The sequence below is a fragment of the Dasypus novemcinctus genome, chromosome 4 (assembly GCF_030445035.2).
Source record: "Dasypus novemcinctus isolate mDasNov1 chromosome 4, mDasNov1.1.hap2, whole genome shotgun sequence".
Taxonomy (NCBI): Eukaryota; Metazoa; Chordata; class Mammalia; order Cingulata; family Dasypodidae; genus Dasypus; species Dasypus novemcinctus.
In genome coordinates, this window is record NC_080676.1 from 121503921 (window position 1) to 121526109 (window position 22189).

Sequence of the window (22189 nt, forward strand, 5' to 3'; positions counted from 1 at the left end):
AGAATTCCTAGCCTCTGGCTTGCTCTACAAAATTCAGACTTTTTAATCCCCAAAATTGTATATGTTAATTCTTTAAAATAAATATTTAAATATGTATATTACAGGCTTATTACATACTCTCTCTCTCTCTCTCTCTCTCTCTCTCTCTCTCTCTCTCTCTATATATATATATATATATATATATATATATATATATAAACATATATCCTATTAGTTACATGTATATATATATCCTATTAGTTATGTTTCTCTGGAGAACCCTGACTGACAAAATTGCTATCCATGGTGAGAGCAGAAATACTTTGAAACTCATTGCATTTGTGGTCATGTGAGTGCAGAACACATAAAATGTTGTGGGAGGAAGGCAGACTAGGAAGCTCCAGGAATTATTCTTTCCACCATAACTATTAAACAGGTAGCAACTGTCTGAATCATCTATTTTGAAACCACAATGTCTAATAGAACACTGAGCAGCATCCAGGGAACAGCTAGAAGAAGGAGCTGGTAAACTGTGACTTATACAGATGAATTGCACTCTCCAGGCAATGGATATGCACCAACCTTGCAACAGGCAGCAGTGAAGTACACAACCCAGACCCTGGCACAGCTTACTGGTAATAGAGTGGTATATACAAATGTAGTTCCCCAAGATCTGGTGTGTACAGTCAATTGCTGATTATTGCTTATGATTAGCTATTTCAGATTGCTGGGGACCAGGCTCTGAGTATGTTCATTATTCTAATCTGCTTGGGCAAAAACACAAAGGAAACTTAAAGACAGTATCTTTCCCCAGAATACAGAAAACAATGAGTGGACTGCATTTACTAAGCCAGTAGTAAATCAAGAAAGTGCAATTTAAAAGAGCCATAGGAGATGCTCCTGGCATCCTTCCTTGCCATTTCCTCAGCCCTTTCCCAGGGCAGTGTAGACCAGCGGACGCTTACTTTGTTGGTCCCTTGCCCTGTACTGGCTGGGAAAATTGACCTCAGAGACTGCTCTCTGGCTTCTCCCTCTCCCAAAATTTGCCTTCCAGGCAAAGGCAACTTGAGATGATCAAGACAGTGTAAGATACAATTGCATCAGGCAACTGGGGTAAAGGCTTACATTATTTTAGTACTGTGGTAGAACAACTGGGAGGAAAAGGTCTGTTTCCTGGGGAATAGAGGGGTCATTTGAATCCCTATAAAAGGGGATCTCCAAAGCCACTAACAAGCACAAACACAGGCAGAGAAAAGATAGGGAGGACAGTGCACTTTGCAATTGCCTAAGGCTGACCTTCTTGTTAAGAGGAGGATGAACAGTGCAAGAGAATACCAGTAGTTGCAAAGCCAGTGTTTTAGTTTGCTAAAGGCTGCTGTGGGAAATATATAAGAAATGGGTTGGCTTTTATAATGGGAAATTGTTAGGTTAAAAGTTTACAATTGTGAGTTTATGAAAAATGTCCAAATCAAGGCATCATCAGAGATGTTGACTCACCAAAGGTCAGCTGCTGATGATCCTGGACTGCTACGACATTTCAAGACACCACAATGTCTCTCCACTCTGGGTTTCTGCCTTCTATTCCAGGCTTATTTTCTCTTCAAACGCAGCTGTGAACAATTAGACATTTGACTCATCTCTCCCCTCTCCTCTAGCTCTTGTCTGTTTCAGCCTCTCAGGGACCTCTTTCCCTTCCTCTAGGTCAGCTGATTCCAACCTCTGCCTCTGCTACCTCTTTCTTAGCCTCTCAAGGTTTCTCTATCTTTGTCACTTTTACTCTGTATGCCTCTCCTTTCAGTTCTCCATTAATAATGGACTCCAGTAAGAAGACCAAGACCAATGCTGGGTCATGCCTCACTGAAGTAATCCAATCAATGTCCCCCCAACTGAATCTAATACAATCAAAGGGTCCCACACCTACAGGAATGGTTGTAGAAGGTATATTTGAAGAAAAAAAGAAAACTTCATCAAGACATGCATATGTACATCCAAGAGGCCCATGAAATGCCAGCCATTGAACACCAAACAGGATAATCCTGAGGAGAAATATGCCTAGACACATGGTCTTCAAACTGCTAAATTCAAAGGACCTTTCTGAAAACTTCAAGAGAAAAGCAATATGTCATGTACAATGGAGTCCTGATATATTGAGTTGATTTCTCATCAGAATCCATGATGGCAAGGAAGCAATGGGTTAAAATACTTAAGTGTTGAGAGAAAACAATTTCCAATCAAGAATCTTATATCTACTGAGACTTTTTCCAAAACTTAAGAAGAGATTAAGACATTTTTGTAATAATAAAAGCTGAGGGAATTCATTACCACTAGAGCTGCCCTATTAGCTAATAATAAAGGGAGTTCTTAAGACTGAAAGGAAAGAAAACCAGACTTTGTCTCCAGTAATGATAATAAAATGGGTAAGTATGAGACAAGTACTATAATATATTTGGTATATAACTCCATTTATTGCTGTTTATAGATGCTAAAAGACAAACACATAAAAAGTAAAAATAAATTTATGATTCAGTCATAGAATGTAAAAGATATAATTTTTTTGCAAGTATAAAAATGTGAGAGTCACAGAGTGTTTAAGGTTATTGTGTATATGTTATTGAAATTATGTTTGTATCAACACCAACATCCTATGTGACATTACAATTTAAGTCCATGATAAACACAAGGATAATAAATGAAGCCTTTATCCAGAAAGTAATGTGAAGGGTCTCAATATGATACAATAGAAAAAAAATTAAATATGGAAATAGGTACTAATGGAAGAAATAAAGGTAACAAAAAGTATAAAACTTGCAAAGACTAAATATCAAAATGGCAGAAGAAGGTCCCATTATCAATAGATACATTAAATATAAATTGACTTCAATACACCATTTTCAATATTACATAGAACATCTAGACAAAAGATCAATAAGGAAATGAAAGACTTGAATGATATTTTAAAACAAAAAGATTTAATGGAATTATAAAGAATACTTCAACCAACAGCAGTAAATTGTACATTCTTCTGTATTACATGGATCATACTTCAGTATATATCATAGTTTAGGGGATAAAACATGTATTAATATATTTTTTAAAAATCCTCCAACCATGATGAAATAAAACTAGAAATCAGTAACTGTGAGAGAAATAGAAAATCCACAGTGTGTGGAAATTAAACAATATATCCTTAAACAACCAATCATTCAAGTAAGAAATAAAGAGAGAAATTAGGTAATATATCAAGGCAAAAGAATATTAAAATACAACATAATAAAACTTATGGAATGCACCAAAGACAGTGTTGGGCAGGAAATTTATAGCTCTAGATGTTTATATTGTGAAAGAAGTAAGATTTCAAATCAGAGGCCTGATCTCAAAACTGTAAAACCAGAAAAAAAAAGAGTAAAATAAACCTAAAATGAGCAGAAGGAAGGAAAAAACAAAGATAAGAGTAAAGATAAATGATACAGGGAATAAAAGAAAATAGAATCAACAAAAACAAAAGTTGGTTATTTGAAAAAATCAATAAAATTGACAAACCTTTAGCTAGACTGACAAAAAGAGAAAGGACACAAATAATTGAAAGGAGAAATGAAAATGGGACATTACTATCAACCCCACAGAAATATAAAAGAACTTAATAGGATTCTATAAACAAATATATGTCAAAAAGATTAAATAACCTAGATGAAATGGACAAATTCTTAAAAACACACTATGTTGACTCAAGAAGAAATAAAAGATCACAACAAGTCAATTACTAGTAAAGAGTTGAACCATTAATCAAAAGCCTCCCAATGAAGTAAAACTCAGATGGCTTCACACGTGAATACTAATAAACATTCCAAGAAGAATTAACCCCATCTTGATCAAATTTTTACAAAAAATTTAAATGAAATGGACACTCCCTAATTCATTTCATGAAGCTAAACTCACCCTCATACCAAAGTTAGAAGAAAATAATATAAGAAAAGAACATTTCAGACCAATTTCTCTTATCAAGAAAATGCCAGAAAATGGTATCCAACAGCACATTAAAAGAATCTATACAATTGCTAACTGGGATTTATCCCAGATATGCAAGGGAAGTTTAATATAAGAAAATCAATTAACATTATTTATACCATTAATATAATAAAGGAAAACAAACAAGCCAACATGTAGTAACCCAACTGACCAGAAAAGGCACTTTACAAAATTCAACACCATATCTTGATTTAATAAAAACCTTATAAATCTAGGAATAGAAACAAACTTCTCCAAAATGATAAAGGGCATATATGAAAGACCCACAGCTAACATCACACTCGATGGTAAAATACTGAAAGCCTTACCTCTAAGATGTGGAAGAAGACAAAGAAGCTACTGTCATCACTGTTATTCAGCACTGTATTTAAAGGTAATGAAATAAAAGGCATCCATATTGGAGAGGAAGAATTAAAACTTTCCTATTTGTAGATGACATAATATTATATATAGAAAATCCTGAAAAATCCACAAAAACATTATTAGAGCTAAGAAATGAATTGGGTCATTTGGGTGGGTACAAGATCAATATGCATAAAATGATAGTGTTTCTATACACTAATAATTAGTGATCTGAGGAAGGAATCGAGAAAATTATACCATTTACAATAGCAAATAAAGAATCAAATATCTAGGGAAAAAATCTAAGGATGTAAAGGACTTGTATACAAAAAACTACAAAACTGTTAAAATAATTTTAAAAAGACATGTGAATGGAAGGATATTACATTTTAATGGATTGGAAGATTAAATATTATTAAGACGCCAATTCTTTTTTTTTCTTCCTTTTTTTTAAAGATGCCAATTCTTCTTAAAGTTATTTTCAAATTCTATACCATCTCAGTGAAAATTTCAACAGCCTCCATTGCAGAAAGGGGAAAATTATGTTCTTAACTTGGTCCATCCCCATGAGTATGAACCTATGGTGAACATTTGATTAGATTAGATTTAGTTAAGAGCAATTTTATTTGATTACCCCAGTAAGGCATAGTTCAGAGTGGATGTTATTCTTCTTACTGGAATCTCCAGAGCCACAGAAACAGAGAAAAACTTAGAAGCCAAAAAAATTAGCCCTGGAAGCCAGAAGCTGAAATCAACAAAACACAGAAGCTGAGAGAAAGTCCAGAGGGGAGGAGAGAGATGAGTGGATGCCACCATGCAGCTTGGTGGAAAAAGCAACTCCTGATTATACCTTGATTTGGACACTTCCGCAGTCTCAGAACCCTAAGCTTATGTATTAATGAATTCCCATTGTAAAAGTCAATGAGTTTCTGGTGTACTGCTTGGAAGCCTTTAGAAAAATAAAAGAGTAGTTAATGCTTAAACTGGGATGATGGGAAAATTTTGGTAATGGTGATGATAGCTGTACAACATTTTGATATATATATATGTGCTTGTACAAATATATATATATATATATATATATATATATATATATCGAGAGAGGTTAAATGGAATATTTTTGTGTTTTATATATAGGTTACTGGAAGAAAAAAAATTTTAAATCCACAGGACTGTACAATATAAATGGTGAACCCTAAGATGAACCATAGAGTATAGATAATAGTACCATTATAAAATATTTTCTTTCTTCAATTACAAATATACCACACTAATGCAATATATTAATAATAGGGTGTTGTGACAGTTTGAGGTTCTTTTCTGAATACAAAAAGATAAAGATTATATTTTTTAACTAATCCATTCTTGTGGGTGTGAGACCCTTTTGATTGAACAACATCAGTGAGGGGAGACACAGGTTGAGACCTTCTTGCATGCATCTTATATAAATAAAAACGCATATAGAGAGAGACAGGAAAAAGGAACTCTGCTTAATTTGATCTTCCCATGTGTGGGAGAACTCGGGGATCACTAGCAGCTAAAGCTTAAACGTGAATCCCCATGGACCAGCTTGGGGCTTTGTAGAGACAAGCCCCATGTCCAGTTTCTCACAGCTGAGCTCCAGGAGATGGTAGATTCTGGAGGGGAAGGCAGGGACCTAGGCAGAAATTGTCTATCATCTTTCTTCACCATGTGGCAGGACCCCAGGATCACCAGTAACTGATTTTGGTGAGAAAGCATCTCTGCTGATGCCTTGATTTGGACATGTCATGGCCTTGGAACTGAAAGCTTTTACACTAAATAAAAATTCCCATTGTGAAAGCCAACCAATTTCTAGTAACTTGCATTAGCAGACCTATGGCAAATTCAGACAGATGGAATATGGGAACTTTGTATTTTATGCATGATATTACCGTAAACCTACAATTTCTCTGATAGATAGTGTGTTAAGAATCTTTAGCAACAGCAATTAATAGGATAGAGATAGTTATTAGACAATTTTGAAACGCAAGATAGAGAATTTTTCTTCTTCCTCAACCTCTTTTACTGCAGCAGTTGTGACTTGATGTTTGGCTGTATATTGGTTTTGTTTTGTTTTTCTATTTTCCTTTAGACTTTTCCTGATTTCTTCACAGAGGAATTATAAAACTGAAGAGACATCTTTTCCTCTTGTTCCTCTCTCTTCTGAGGTCTTTGAATCACTCATTCTCATAAAATCAGCAAGATTATATGTGACTGATAAGTGTAACATACACTGTGAAGAGAAATAGAAACTTAAAATATCAAGCAAGAAGCCAGTAGAATCCTTGCTCTTAGAGATCTTTCTGAGACTCATTCTGAAACTCAGAATAACTGTTGCTTTAGTCTATTTCCATCTCTAGGAAATGATAAGAAAGAACTGTTCTTATTTGCCAAGTTGCTAGATATTTGGTAGAATTTCGTAGCATAGTGTTTCCTCCACTGTATCTTCTAATGCCACATGAAGATTTATTCCCCCAACACTAGGCCATGACTCCACAAATGTCTCTTCAATATCTAGAATGATTCTTGTTTACTACCTTTCTTCACTAACTGTTAACACCAAGGCAGTCATTGGATCACGTATGGTTCATTTTTAGTTTTTTTGATTGTACGGATCTCTGGTGTCCACTTAGATACTACCTACCACCACAGACTCATTCAGTACCAAAGGAGAAGTTTAAATTTAAAATTTATAAATAACCTTTTCTCAGAGATTTAGCAAGAAATTCTTGCCCCTACAAGAATGGATTAGGGGAACAATAACCAAGAAAGAATGAGACTCTTCTATTCTAGGGAGACAATATGAAGAACAGAGGATTGATATTTAAGTTTTATATATATATGTGTGTGTGTGTGTGTGTGTGTGTATCTTATTGTATGCATTTTTTTGTTTTGTGAATGCTTTCTATCCCAGAGTAAATCTGATAGCTTTAAATAGCAGAGTTCAATTATTCCTATTACCCTCTGAGCAATGAAGCCCTAAAGAAAGCAAGTCTATTTTAATCTGAATATCTAGTGCTATTTAAAACAGCTGTGGACTTTGATAGTTTTTATTATAAGGAACTCTAGATTCTGACCTGATTCTGTCACTAGGTTGTTATTAGTTTCATATGTTTGCTGTATATTTGAAACTTTCTATATTTTGAGTTTTTCTCAAAGTTTTCTTTGGTCTCTTCAACTTATTTGGTATATTATAAATTTAAATTATTGTCATTTAAAGTAGAATGTTCACTGGATTCCTCTTTGAGCTTAGGGAAGCATAAAACAATGATGACATTGATCACTTCAGTTGGTGTTTATTTCCTGTGAAATTTAATGAATAGATGAATGACATATGAAAAGTAAAGATATATAACATGTAGGTTTTATGAAATGGAAAAATACAACAGAAATTTCTATATCAATTTTGTTCTCATTCTGACTTTGGCAGGAACCGCTTCTCCTTGTCTGTAGATAGTCGTATAAGTGACAAGTGCCTGGACAGTATAAACCTTTATTATAAACAAGCACATGTCAAATTAGTTTGCATGACTGCTTTTAAAATTCAAACTACTTTTCATAGTCAAAAAAAAAAAAGAGTAGCAAGTCACATAGCAGCAAATCTAAGGCTGTCTCAGGAGTAAGGTAAATTTTTCAGATTGTGAAAAGTATAAACACGTTCCTCAGGACCAAGAGAGTATGATGAACTAACTTAGAATTTAGAAAAGCAGAAAGTGAACTACTGAAACATCATAAAAGGAGAAATGTTCAACCTTCCGTGTGTTCTCTGTTCTAATTTATAACTTTGTATTCCACTGATGAGCTGTTTGTAAAAAGTATATAGATGTGGTCAAATTAACTTCACATTCAATTTAGTAATTTACTTTGTGGTTTTTATTATATTTATCTTATACATCAGACATATTTCTTGGCAAATGGTGAATAAAAGGCATTTTTTATTTCATACCCTCTATATTGCCCTTTAGGTTGCATTTGAAGTTACTTTTACCAAAGAAACAGATAATAAAATATCAATATACTAACTTAAATGAATAGTCCAATCCAAGTCACCATCACCTAGAATTAAGAATTTGAAAGGATCATGAAATGCACCCTGTTTTATAATGAGCTTGATGGGATGGAGGATAGATGAACTAAATTTACTTACCCTATTTCATGTGGCTTTGCACAATATTAAATTTAATATCACTAATACCACATTTTAGAAGACAGCCTCTCTGGGTTAATCTTGTTTAATGGCTATAACACCTAAGGTTCAAAGATACTTAAAAAGTCATCTATCTGACATCTTTAAAGGTGAAAGACATGTACTCTCAAATGTACTTGCTGGAGATAATGCCAGTGACTGCTTGCTGTTTTCTAGTCCTGAGACATCTACATATGTCTTTGTGGAGTTGTTTCATGCCATTCTTTACCAAAAGTTCCAATGTTTTTATTTTCCCCCATTGCGCAGCAGAGAACAAGGTAACCAACCATTTTCTCTGATCTTCTTAAATTCAGTTGGATGCATGCTATATTAAGGTTTTATGCTGTTTTGCTTTGCAGAAGATTTATAATCATTCTAAGATGAATTTTTTTAAATCACATTTTGGGAAAACAGGAAAGTGGAGAAAGGCATTCTAGGCAATTACCAAATTACGTATGTTTCTTGCCAATTTTCTAGTGTCCCTTGCTCTAGATAATTTCTGTATTCAACAATAAAATATTTCAAGGTTCTTAAAAGAGCTTTGTGACTTATTCTTTTTTTTAACCCCTGACCACATCAAAATATTACTCTATAAAGAAAAATAATAAGGCTGAAAAGCATTTATATTCTTATATGACTCTATTCACCATAGGCACACAAAACTTCCCACACATGGATTTTTATAGGATAAATGCCACCTTCTCCTTCTATGAAGTCTTTCCCTCTCATTCCACAGTTATTGATCTAAAGAGTGCTTCCTAATAAGCCTACATACTAAAATTATATATTTTATACTTAAAACTTTTTTTCTTACTATTCCAAGACTGGTCAAGGAAATTGTGAAGGAATTCTTTAATCCCTCCCTCAGAGGCAGAGAAATAATAAATGGAGCCTTTAGGAAATACTGGTGTCCTTTAACCCTTCCCTGCTGCTGACTTGAGCTATAATTTTACTAAAACTTGGTCTTTTCTCTCTCCTCCCTTGGCCCTAAATATAAGTTCAAGTCAGAATCAGGCCCCCTTCCCACCTAGTGCCCCCGCACTTTCAGTCCTTTCATACACCCAAGTATTGAGCCCATCCCCTGAGCTCAATCTGCCCTTCTCTTAGGGTCTCCGAGATCTGCCCTTCTCTTAGGGTCTCTGAGATAAGCTACTTCCAAAAACTCTCTGCGGTGATAATAGTTTGAGTTGACCCTACAAGCATTTCTGTTTCAACTGTTGAGTCTTTAGCTACAACACCAAAAGAATATTTAGTTAGTTAGTTTTAAAGAAGCTTTATAGTACATAAAGTTTACATAAAAAATATAGGGGATTCCTGTACACCTCACCCCCCTCCTCTTCCCACAATTTCCCCATTAACAACATCTTTCATTAGTGTGGTATATTTGTTACAATTGATAAATGCATATGGAAGTATTATTACTAACCATGGTCTATAGTTTACATTATGGTTTACACTTTGCACCACACTATTTTATAGGTTTTGACAAAATTTATAATGGCTTGTATCCGTCATTGCAAAGCATGAAGAACAATTCCAATGTCCCCAAAATGCCCCATGCTACACTTATCATTCCCTCTCCCTCCCCTCTAGTGACCAGTATCTTTATATCAATGTTAATAGTTCTTCCATTACTAGAATAATAATGTCTTTTTTAGTCTGTAATTGCAATTCCCCTTTATGTTTGTTTATTCCTCAATCTGAAGAATTTGGGGATGATGATGCCCACTCTGCTTCTGATTGAGAGGGCCTTAGATTCCATGGGGGCAGATGGATGGAACTGTCTTGCTTGCAGTTGCAAATACTCTCTTTTGGGGATGGGGGTTGTCAATCACCATATTTTTGTTAGTTGTACTGGGTAAGTCTGATGAATCGGAGGGTAGGTGTTGACTGCAACTCTGCTGAAATTCAGGGCTCAAAGAGCTCTTAGGAGGTAATTCCAAAAGAATACATTTCTCATGGTGAGTATCATAGAGCCAGACTAGTGGTAAGGAGATGATGTCATTTGGGTGGAGGTGTCCTGAATTTTATCCTGGGGTTTTCCACCATCCCATCCCCCTTGACTTTACCTACCTGTTAGTACCCTAACATCCAAACCCTCCAATGTCTAAGGCAGCCACAATTTACCCTGGGCAACTTACCCTACTCTCTGTCTCCTACTGATGAACTTCTTATGACCTGTTTTTCATTGGGATGAAGAACATGGTGATGAATATTTGTTTTTTTTAACAGATGAAATGAATGTGGTTCTGTCAACATCACTTTTTGCATACTTCTTTTCTTCTAAAACCACATAGGTCTATCACAAAAATAAAATGAAATTTTTCAATTCAAAGGAAAAGCACTTGTATATTGGTAAGATTATCAAATAATATTTTATGAGAAAAGAGAAAAAAACTACTCTGTTTAAAAATATTTATAAATAAGCAAAATGTCTGGATTACATGGTATTTTAGACTAAGGACAATAAAATGAGCTAAGAATTCCTCAATGTATATTCTAGCTAGGTAAAACAGTTTTGATTACAGAAAAACTACTTTCAGTGGAGTATTAGACTGTACACAGAAAACTATTTTTTTTCTTTAGAGTATGGATAAATTTTTAAATATTTCTCTGGTATTTTACCACAGGCTTTCTTCTGCAAGAAAACTGAACAGAAATTTCCGAAGAGGTTTCTAGTGGGATGGAAGAATACAAGTGACACTGAATAAAGCTAATGCAAACAAAACTTTGATTCTCTATTTAAAGCTTCATGGAATCTAACCTTTTAAACTTGCATTTTGTGAGCACACAAATGACCTTTAAAACAAAATGGTAAAATCTGTTGTTAGAGTCATTGTAGTTTGATACTGGTGGTTAGTGTTAGATTTTTTTTTTCCTTGACACTCTTAGAAATGCTTCTGTGTGCCAATAAATGGTGACTGTTAAGTAGCTTAAAAGGGAAAAGAAACCTGATCAGAAGAAAATTCCTTGTCTATGTACATCCTAATGTTAGCAGAAAATCAAAACAATTTATCATTTGTACATTAACAAATGTGTCTCCTAAAATATTAAAAAGCAAGGATAAAATACTTCCCATTTAGGCTGTCAGCATATAAATTAAGGGGGCAGAATCTAAATTCAGAAACTATATGTGTACTTTCTCATCATGTGGCTTTGGAAAATTTAATTAGCCTTTCTAAGTCTTCCTGTTGTAATCTAGAAAATCAGGCTAAGGCTGTTATCTTCCTTATAGGGTGTTGTTGAGCCTTTAACAAGAGTGTTTATAAATCAATTATCTTATGTCTGGTTTTTGCTCATAGTAATATATTTGAGCAATCATTCTGGATATTATTCAAGAAGGTTTTTGTACACATTGATTATGAAGTTCAATATTTCATGATTTCTGATGTTTCTTTGTAATTGTTGACTTATTTTTATGTTTATATAATTTCCTCTTTAATTACATTGTGAATATTGTGTTTTGAAGAGGTAGGCCAACACGGTGCACACAGTGCATATTCAGATAACTTTTATAGTGTGGAATATCACTGCCATCAAACAATTCCGTTAATTGCTATGAACAACATGGTTTTCCTGTTTTCTTATTGATGGATGTGTCTTTGTCGTTTTTTTGTAACATGTTTATTCATAAGAAGGAGTTGACTCCTGATCTCTTCCTTTCATTTCTTGGAGTAGAAAATTACTCAGAACATTTAATTTTTTCTGCCATCCCCCCCTGTTTCTAAAATTTCATTTTGTCCTAAAAGAAGCATATTTCCTATTCTTTTCTCCTTTGAAACGTCCTGGGATAATTGTGCCATTGTGACTCTTTGTTTTGTGATTAAAGTCAGTGCCCTTCTCCCAAAGAAATAGAAATTCTGTTTCCGAAAAAAAATTATATAATGTGTTTTACCACATTATATAATTTATTTTATTCTAATACTACTCTTTTGAAATGGATCTGTTATTTTGGGATTTCAGATAAATGATATGTAAGCATTCTTATCTTTCTATAGATAAATATTAATAATCCATAGTCATAACCAATTTATATGGGATTATCAAATTGTATTTATTTTAATTATATGTTATACCTTATAACTATCTACAACATATGGTAATATAAGTATCATTTTGAATGAATGTTCTTGAAAGGTCCAGATAGAGTTCAAAGAATCAAGTACATGTAATATATCCTGAAAACCCATGGACTGGACACCAATGACTGTATATGGGAAATGATAGAAGTAAATTTCTTGAAAATAGCTGTATTTAATTAGTGAATGCAATTGAAGGCAAGAAGCGGTATAACTGATCTCTACATTTTCTGTCACCAGGGAATTTGGGGAGCAATGGAAGCTGTTATAACATGTAAGATAGAACCACTAAGTATAGTTAAGATGGGGAGATTTTTCAGATGTTGCTCTTCAAGAATGACAGAAGAGGAAATTGAATCTTATGAATTGGAGGAAGGCAGGTTCCAAAGAACTGTAAATCAAAAGGGTAAAAATTAAAAGGTAAAACCCAAGGATTTAGAGACCGAAATTTAGAAATAAAATGAGACATTGAATGGAGAAATAAAGCAAGCCCATAAACACAGCTGTTGCAAATAATTTTGAAACTACAGTTTCTATCACAGAAATCTTTACCTCTGTACTATTTCTGTGATTATCACTAGTGGTGGGAAACTGAATATGAAGACACTAATTGTGGTTGAAAAGAAACATAAGCATGCTAGTGTGTTCTCCTTTTAGATAAAGGAATGTTAGAGATATTCCTCGTGGCTCATGAATTACCAGAGTTACCAGAGATCAAGGCTCAGAAATTGACAGGGAGCCACAGCGCATAAGCTGATTTTGTCATGGGCATATCCATGGCAAGAAGACTCTTAAGTAAAGGGTTAGGATAAGAACTGAATTATGTACTTGAAGTCTAGTAGGAAGGAGCACAGAAATTTTCCAGTAGAGATACAGTGTTTCCCACATACAAATCCTAAAAAGGCAGGTAGTTTAAGGCTATTTCATCACCAAAGCAGTTTGTTTCTTCCTGAGTTATTTGAACTGCAGAAGATGTATAGCCCAAATGTTCAGTACAGAGTTTGAACACTGAAGAAAAGAAAAAGAGTAAGATTGTGTCAAGGTTACAAGACAACACAGAGTTTAATTATAAAGTACAATTAGTATTATATGAGGCCTAACTGGTAAAAACTGTTAGCAAGAGCAAGGACAGAATATGAACTGTTGTACTGCTTTAAAGCAAAGGTCAGTGTAACTGCTTTAAAGCATTCTAAAATATTCTGTTCATTCTGAAATATTTCAACTTTAAAATTATGTATCTTAAATATAAAGAATTGAAATTCCCTTAACTTATGATTGAATAAGTATAAAAAAAATTATCCACAAGTGCCAAAATATGAACAAATATAGTAGCAGCATCTTAAAAGCTGGACTAGGCAGTAAGGTTTATGAGTCCAGTATCATCCAGGTACTCTTTATTGGTATTCAATATTAGATAGTTAATTTTGTAAATGAATCAAATACAATGGTGTCCAAAGTCTAGTTTCCTGATTGTCAGGACCATCACCACCTGGAACCTTGTTAGAAATTCAAATTATGGGACTCCAAGCCAGACATAGTGACATTGCTGGTGGGGTCCAGCAATCTGTGCTTTATTAGGTCCTTCACATAATTTTTATGCATCCTAATCATTAGATACCACTGATCTAATGCTTTTATACTTGAATTAGGGTTGCCATTATACTCAAGCATTTAAGTTATTAAATTCTAATATAAGCAAGTGTCTTGTATTTTATTTGATGACTGACTTGAATGGAAGAGATTAAAGATGGATTGGTTAATGTAAACCTCTCATTTTATATAAGCGAACACGCCATTTTAGAAAGTTTCAGAGCAGGTTAATCTTAAAGATTAGTTTATAAACCAAAATAACTTGAATCCAAGCTTCCCATTGACATATCATAAACTCAATGAGGGGTTTTATATCTTCATCTTATACATGGAACACTATGAAATGGAAATATTGCAACTTTGCCTTGAATTACTGCAGTGAGAAATTTGTTCTAAAGAAAATAAATGCTGAAATACCTAATAAAGTACAAAATATCCAAGAAAATTTCTGGAGCCTCTGGATTACCCCACATTCATGAACTTCTAAACTGTGAAATAGCCACTGAAACAACATACTCCGGGTATATATAGAGTCTGATTATATTGTGTGGACTGAATTGTAAATCAACTAGCAAGGATGCATTTTCAAACTAGATGTTTTCATTAATGGTGAAGTGAAGTTACTAACTGCATATATCTAAAAGGAATTATATGAGAAATGGAACATGAACATCTTTAATTCCTATACATCAAAACATTTTCTATAGCTATTTGTGAATTTCATTCTTATCATTCTTATTTCCTTTTCTTTTTTTTCCCAGTGAGTTTGAGGGTCTAAAGTTATATGGAATTTAGTAATGAAAGTTTTTCTCTTCCCAGATTCACCCCCAACACCATTAGTTAAAATTAAATGAAACACAGAAAATAAAAATAATTAGAAAAGGCGTACAGAAAATCAGGATCTTCCTTTGTGAGTCTCTTGGTAGCACTAAGTGACATGGAACAGAAATTTATGCTACCTTTCTAATAGCAAGGCAATCTATTTTATTTGCTGTATTCAAGCACTAGCATCTGGTTGGTTACATTTCAGCTAAATTTCATGTTGTTAATAGTCTGTTCAAAACAGTCACTTCAAAGATTTCTTTCTGCAGTCTTGTTTGATATTGGTATTTGTTCTGAGTCCTTTGTGGAGTGCATTAATTGGATCATTTTACACTAATCAAAACTGTTTGCCAAACAGTTACTTTGGCAATTTGGAATGAAATTTCTATTTTTTTCTTGCACGTAGGCTCAGTCTGGATCAGGGTAGATACAAGAAAACTGATAGATATGCTTTTTCCTCTTACCACTCCTCAACATTTTAGTTTAATGGTTAATTATGCACAACCCACATGCCATTATAGATAATGGGAAATTTTAGTTACAAAACTCTTTTTTACATTTTTAACCTTTCAAATTCTTTTGCTTAAAACTCTATATCTACTTGGGTCACTATATATTTCTTTACTTTTAATTTTTTGTTGTTACTTAAAATCTAACAGGAAAAATGATATTTATCTTTTTTATTAAAAAACAACATTAATTAAAAGTAAACTAACCTTATGAGACATTCATTACTATCAAACATTGATTTTGAACAGTTATCTTCCTAGGGAAATTTTAACCTGCAATTTAGATTACTGAAAAACATTTTATATAAAAGCTACAAAATGGTTCTGAGTTAAATTCATGATTCATGATTCATGTGAAATGATTCATGGCCAATCAATAAAGAATAAGCATGCAAGAATAGAATATTAAATATGATGAAACTTAAAATCTTAAAATTTCTTTGGAGGTGGCTTTTAGGTGAATACATTGTGAAATTTAAGAGTTATGGTATTTAGAGTTAAAAGGAAATTTTTCATATTGAATATATTTTAATTAATTTATTGAAGTATATCACTCATACATAAACATACATAAATAATAAGTATATAGTAATAGTTGTGAACTTGCAAAAGAAACATATATAGCATCATACAGGACTCTCATAACTCACCCTACCATCAATACCTTACATTGTTGTTAAAACTTTTAAACTAATGATTAAAGAGCATCATCAAAATATTACAACTAACCAAAGTATTTTCCCCCAATGCACCCTATTATTATTATCTTTATATCATTTATATATGAAAATATTGTAGCAGTTTGATATTATTGATGAATTCCAAAAAGAAATATTTGGATTATGTTTGTAAACTGGTCTTTTCCTATGGGTATATTTGATTATATTTTGTCAGAAGGGCGTTGGTAGGTAGGGACTCACAGATAAAAGGCATAGCAAAGGACAAGGCTGAGGGTTTTTGATGTTGGAGTTTTGATGTTGGAGTTTGATGCTGAAGCATTAACCTGGAGCCCCAGGCAGTAAGCTCACAGAGGAAAAAGAAGCAAGCCCCAGGAAGAGAGAAACCCTGAGCCCAGGAAAAGGAAGCACCAGGAAGGGAGGAACCCAAGAAGCCTGAACCCTCACATGCCTTGGCAGCCATTTGCTCCAACATGTGGAAATAAACTTTGGTAAAGGAAGGAACTCCTGCTTTATAACCTGGTATCAGAAAACACAAACCCAAAATAAATTCCTTTTATAAAAACCAACTGATTTCTGGTAGTTTGCATGAGCACTCCTTTGGCTGACTAATAGAAATACATAACCAATTAAGTGTATAGTAAAAGTTGTGTACAAAGCAAACATGCATAACATCATAGAGCGGTCCCATACATCAACCCTCCACCAACACTTTGCATTGCCATGAGAGGTTTGTTACAGATTATGAAAGAATATTGTAAAAATCTTACTACTGATTATAGTCCTTATCTTACATTTGGTGTGTTTTTCCCCAAAACTACCCTATTATTATTTTTTAAATATTTTTTTATGGCAGAAGTTGTAAATGTATAAAACAACCCTGCACATGTGCAGAATTCCTAAACAGCACCCCTCTATCAACACATCTCACTGTAGTGGAACATTTGTTACAATGAAGATAATATCATCTGACTGTTACCACTTCCATACTGTACATTTGGCTCACATTTTCCATAATGCTTCATTATCAACACAGTGTATCTTTGGCATAGATGCAAAAATATTATAATATTACTGCTAACCACAGTCCATAGGTCACTCCAGTTGTATTTTTCCCATGATTCTCCACATTCCTAACACCTTATAGTAGTGATGTACTTTTGCTCTAGCTCACAAAGGACAGTCTTACTTCTGTACCTTCAACCACAATTCTCATCCACGTCTTGCTTTATTGTGCTATTCAGTTCCTAGATTATTCTCTAGCATTCTGTCAATTGGCATTTACATCCCTCGATACCATTTTCAGCCACATCCTCATTTATAAATTAGCTGTGACTCACTGTGTGTTACCATACACTCTGTACATTTCCACACTTTTATAGTAAAGCTAATTAAAACTTCTACAAATATTAAATACAGTAATCCATCTTAGTCCTGCTCTTATCTCCTTTAAGAATTCATCACCTACCGCAAGGGCTTAAGATAATTTCCTACAATTTCTTCTGAAAGTTTTATGGTTGCTTTTTATTTTAGGTTTTCGATCCATTTTTATTTAATTTTTGGATTAGGTGTGAGATAGGGGTCCTCTTCTTTTGGCACTGTTTGTTAAGTATACTCTTCTGTCTGAGCTGTGTAGGTTTGAGAGGCTAGTAAAACAATCATTCTTCCATACAGGTGAGGGTCTGTTTCTGAACTATCAATTTGCTTCCATTAGTTTATGTGTCTGTCTTTATGCCAATACCATGTTGTTTTTACTACTACAGCTAGGTAATATGATTTAACATCTGCAGATGAGAGTTCACTTTTCCTTTTTATGATGTTTCTGGCTACTCAGGACCCCTTACCCTTCCATATAAATTTGATAATCATGTTTTCATTTCTTTTTAAATGCTGGTGGAATTTTTATCAGTATTGCACTGAATCTGTGTATCAATTTATTTGAATTGACATCTTAATGATACTTAGTTTTCCAATCCATGAGCATGGAATATTTTTCAAGTTATTTAAGCCTTTTTTAGTTTTTTTTACCATCGAGTTCCAGTTTTCTGAATACAATTGCTTTACATCATTGGTTAAGTTTATTCCTGACTATTTGAGTATTATCTGTCATATTTTATTTACACCACTCTTTTTACAATTTTAGTTGCTTTTATTGATAAAATCTTTATTTCTATACTCTCTTCCAGGAATCTCCCTCCTGTCTTTTCTTTTCAGGCTCTAGCACACCCTTTAGTATTTCCTGAAAATCTGGTCTTTTGCTTAGAAATTCTCTCAGTTTCTGTATATTGGTGACTATTTTAGTCTTGCCTTCATTCTTTGAAAGATAGTCCTGCTGGATATAAGATTCTGGGCTGGAATTTTTTTCTCTTGTAGCATTTTAAATATATCAGACCACTGTCTTCTTGCCTCCATGGTATCTGATGTGAATCAGTACTTAATCTTACTGGATATCTCTTATATGTTGTGCATTGCTTTTCTTAGAATTGTCTTTGTATTTGGCATTTAACATTCTGATTAGTATGTGCCTCGGAGTTGGTCTATTCAGACATTTTCAGATGGGAGTACATTGAATTGGGAAATTTTCTAACATTATTTCTTCAAATATTCCTTCTGCCCCTTTCCTCTTCTCTTCTCCTTCTGGGACATCCATGACATGTATGTTTGCATGCCTTTTGCTGTCATTTAGTTTGCTGAGATCTTGTCCAATTTTTTTCCATTCTTTTCTTCATCTGTTCTTTTTGTATGTTCATTTTCAGAGGCCATATCTTCAACTTCACCAATCCTTTTTTCTGCCTCCACATATCTATTAGATGATTCAAATGTTTTCTTAATTTCATTTATTGCACCTTTCATTCTCATAAGTTCTGCAATTTTTCTATGTACGCTCTCAAATTCTTTGTGACCATCTAGTATCTTCATACTATCCTTAATCTATTTAGCCATCCCATTGAACTTATTAAGGAGATTTATTTGAACATCTATGATTAATTGTCTTAGCTCCTTTACATCATCTGGAGGCTTATCTTGTTCCTTTAACTGGGCCATATTTTCCTGTTTCTTGGTATGGATTGTAATTTTTTGTTGGTGTCTTGGCATATGATTTACTAGATTATTTATTCTGGGTGCTGTTTTTCTCTTTAATTTATGGCTTCCTGCTCTTTCTCTCTTGCTAGTTGTGCAGTAGGAGACAAGGATGTAAGTGCCAAGGATGTAGTGCTATAAGCTCTAGAAGCTCAAGCTGCCCTCATTGCCCCAGGGATGGATGAAGATTCTCCCAACTTTCTCCTTTGCTAGGGGTAGGCACAGAGTCATAGCTGTGTGGAATAATCCAAGTTATACAGGCTTAGACTATAGTTGCCCACAGAGACTGATGAAGCTTCACCCTTCTTCTCCCCTACCTGGAGTGGGGATGAAGCTGCAGGTATGGGCAGCAATCTATGCAGTGCAGGTCCAAGATGACCAGAGTTGACCCAATAGACTTGTGATTATTCAGTCTGTGCCAGCCAAATATACCCACAGTTACCTGGATATATGGGTGCAGGGCCCACCAGCCTCCTCCCTGCCAGAGTTGGGGCTTAAGCCTAGACTAGGGCTGCAGGTCAATCTGGGTGAAAGAAACCAGTTGCTACCATCACTGTGATTTTTGGTCAGTTCAGCTTCCCCTTTTGCTAGGGTCAGAGTCAAAATGGCAGCCACTGGGCTCTTTCCCACTTGGACAGATTCACACCCCAGGGATATACCTTAGCCAGCCATGTCTACTAATCAGTATCTGAAATTGGTAGCCAACTCTCTCTTCCTCCCTTCTTTCTGGGAAATGGAGCTTCCAATTACAGCCACAGAACAGCTCCTGCATTGACTCATATTGCCAGACTAGGATAATCACCAGCCTTCCTGGCTTGGCTGTAATTTCCTGGAGAGTTTGGTACCAGTCTTGACAGCTTCTTCCCTGCTGGAGGTGGGCTGGGGCCTAGGCTAGAGCTGCAATTTAAATTTTCTCTTTTTATTTATTTTCAAATGTTACCTTCAAAAAATATAAGAGGTCCCTGTATGCCCCCCCATCCCCTTCACTCCACTCCTTCCACATCAACAACCTCTTTCATCATCATGGGACACTCATTGCATTTGGTGAATACATTTTGGAGCACTGCTGCACCACATGGATAATGGTTTATATAGTAGTTTACACTCTCAACCTGTCCACCAAGTGGGCCATGGCAGAACATGCGATGTCCAGTATCTGTCCCTGCAGTACCACCCAGGACAACTCCAAGTTCTGAAATGCCCCTACATCATCTCTCTGCTTCCCTCTCCCTACCCTCAGCAGCTATCATAAGTCTTTAAACTGCTTAGCTCAATTGAAACATTGTTGAGGACAGATTTTATGTTTTATCCTTCTTAATATCTTCCACAAAACCAAAGTATATCTATAAACATTGTAGATACTTAATTAAAAATATATTGAATGAGTACTAAGGAATGTGTTCATTTTCTTTGGGATAACCATATCCCTATTGGGAAATATATTTTAACACTTAATGTCACACTTTGATAAGGATGAAAGGACTTTTCTTAAAGCCTTTAATTTTGAAAATGAAACACAATATAAAACAGAACACACATACAAAAGAATATTTCCTTTGCAAGAAAATATTGATGCATTTTTTTCTACTAGAAGATGAAAATTCCCAGAAAAGCCTGAGTTTCTTTAAAATACTTCACTCAGAAATAGATGAATAAACCTAGAGAACTGGCATGAGAAACTCTGAACTTAAAGTCCATCCAACTCTACTACTTTTGATAGCTATGTGTTAATTGGATAGCTACATTACATCTCTAAATTTCAACATAAAATTGGGATGCAAGAAGAAACCACATCATTGGCTAATTTAGATTTTATATGACATTGTTCATGTAAAACATTGTTACACTGTCTGGAACATGGTTAGCGACATTAGTTATTGTTATAAAAATCTATCTTGGCAACTTGTCAACAATACATAAATTCTGTGTTCAGAAAAGAGCAAAGGTATCCAAAACTTGTTTGGCAGGAAAGCTGAGAAATTGGAAGAGGTGGATGATTCTCTCAAATACTTGAAAAATTTTCATTACATTTACTATATGCCATTAAAGGTTTAGATTAATGGTATGAAAGATGGCAGTTTGATAAAGAAATGATTAAAAATAATTAATCCTACAACTAAAAATAATAATTTAAGGCATAGGTAATAGATAACCACTCTCATCTCTTCAGATCTAAGGCAACATATACCTAGGATGGTTTCTGAGGCATATATTAAAATGAGGAAGTTATCAACATATGTTTGTCCTGTATTCTCACTCTATCTAAGTAATATGGAGGTCAGTTAGGGCTAAATATGTTTGTAATTAATAGGCTCCTAACAGAAATGAGCATAAATTATGGAATTGCATAATTAAATTTTTCTATATGCTCAAAGAGAAGAAGCCGGGGACACTTCATTCTCATCTGGCTTTTATTAGAGAATTTAAGTGTTGAAAAATGAAAAAAAAAATGTAAAGTATATCCAAATAGAGTAATATTTTGATAAGGAATACAATTATAAAAAATTATGCATAAATTACATCTGAATGAGAAAAAAATAAATTTTAATATTGAAACTATACAATATACAGCAGTATTTCTTGAATCAGTGGTCATATAGTCAAAAGAAATTCAAATCACTGATAGATAACTGAGGTGTATGACAGAGAAAGAAATACATGTAAAATAACTAGGAACCATCAGAGACACATGAATGATTCAGTGCTTCAAAGTAAAGAGACTATGATGCGGGGGCATTTTCAGGATTTGGAATTGTCCTGGGTGGGGCTGCAGGGACAGATGCTGGACATTGTGTGTCCTGCCATGGCCCACCGGGTGGACTGGGGAAGAGTGTAGACTACAATGTAGACCACTGTCCATGTGGTACAACAGTGCTC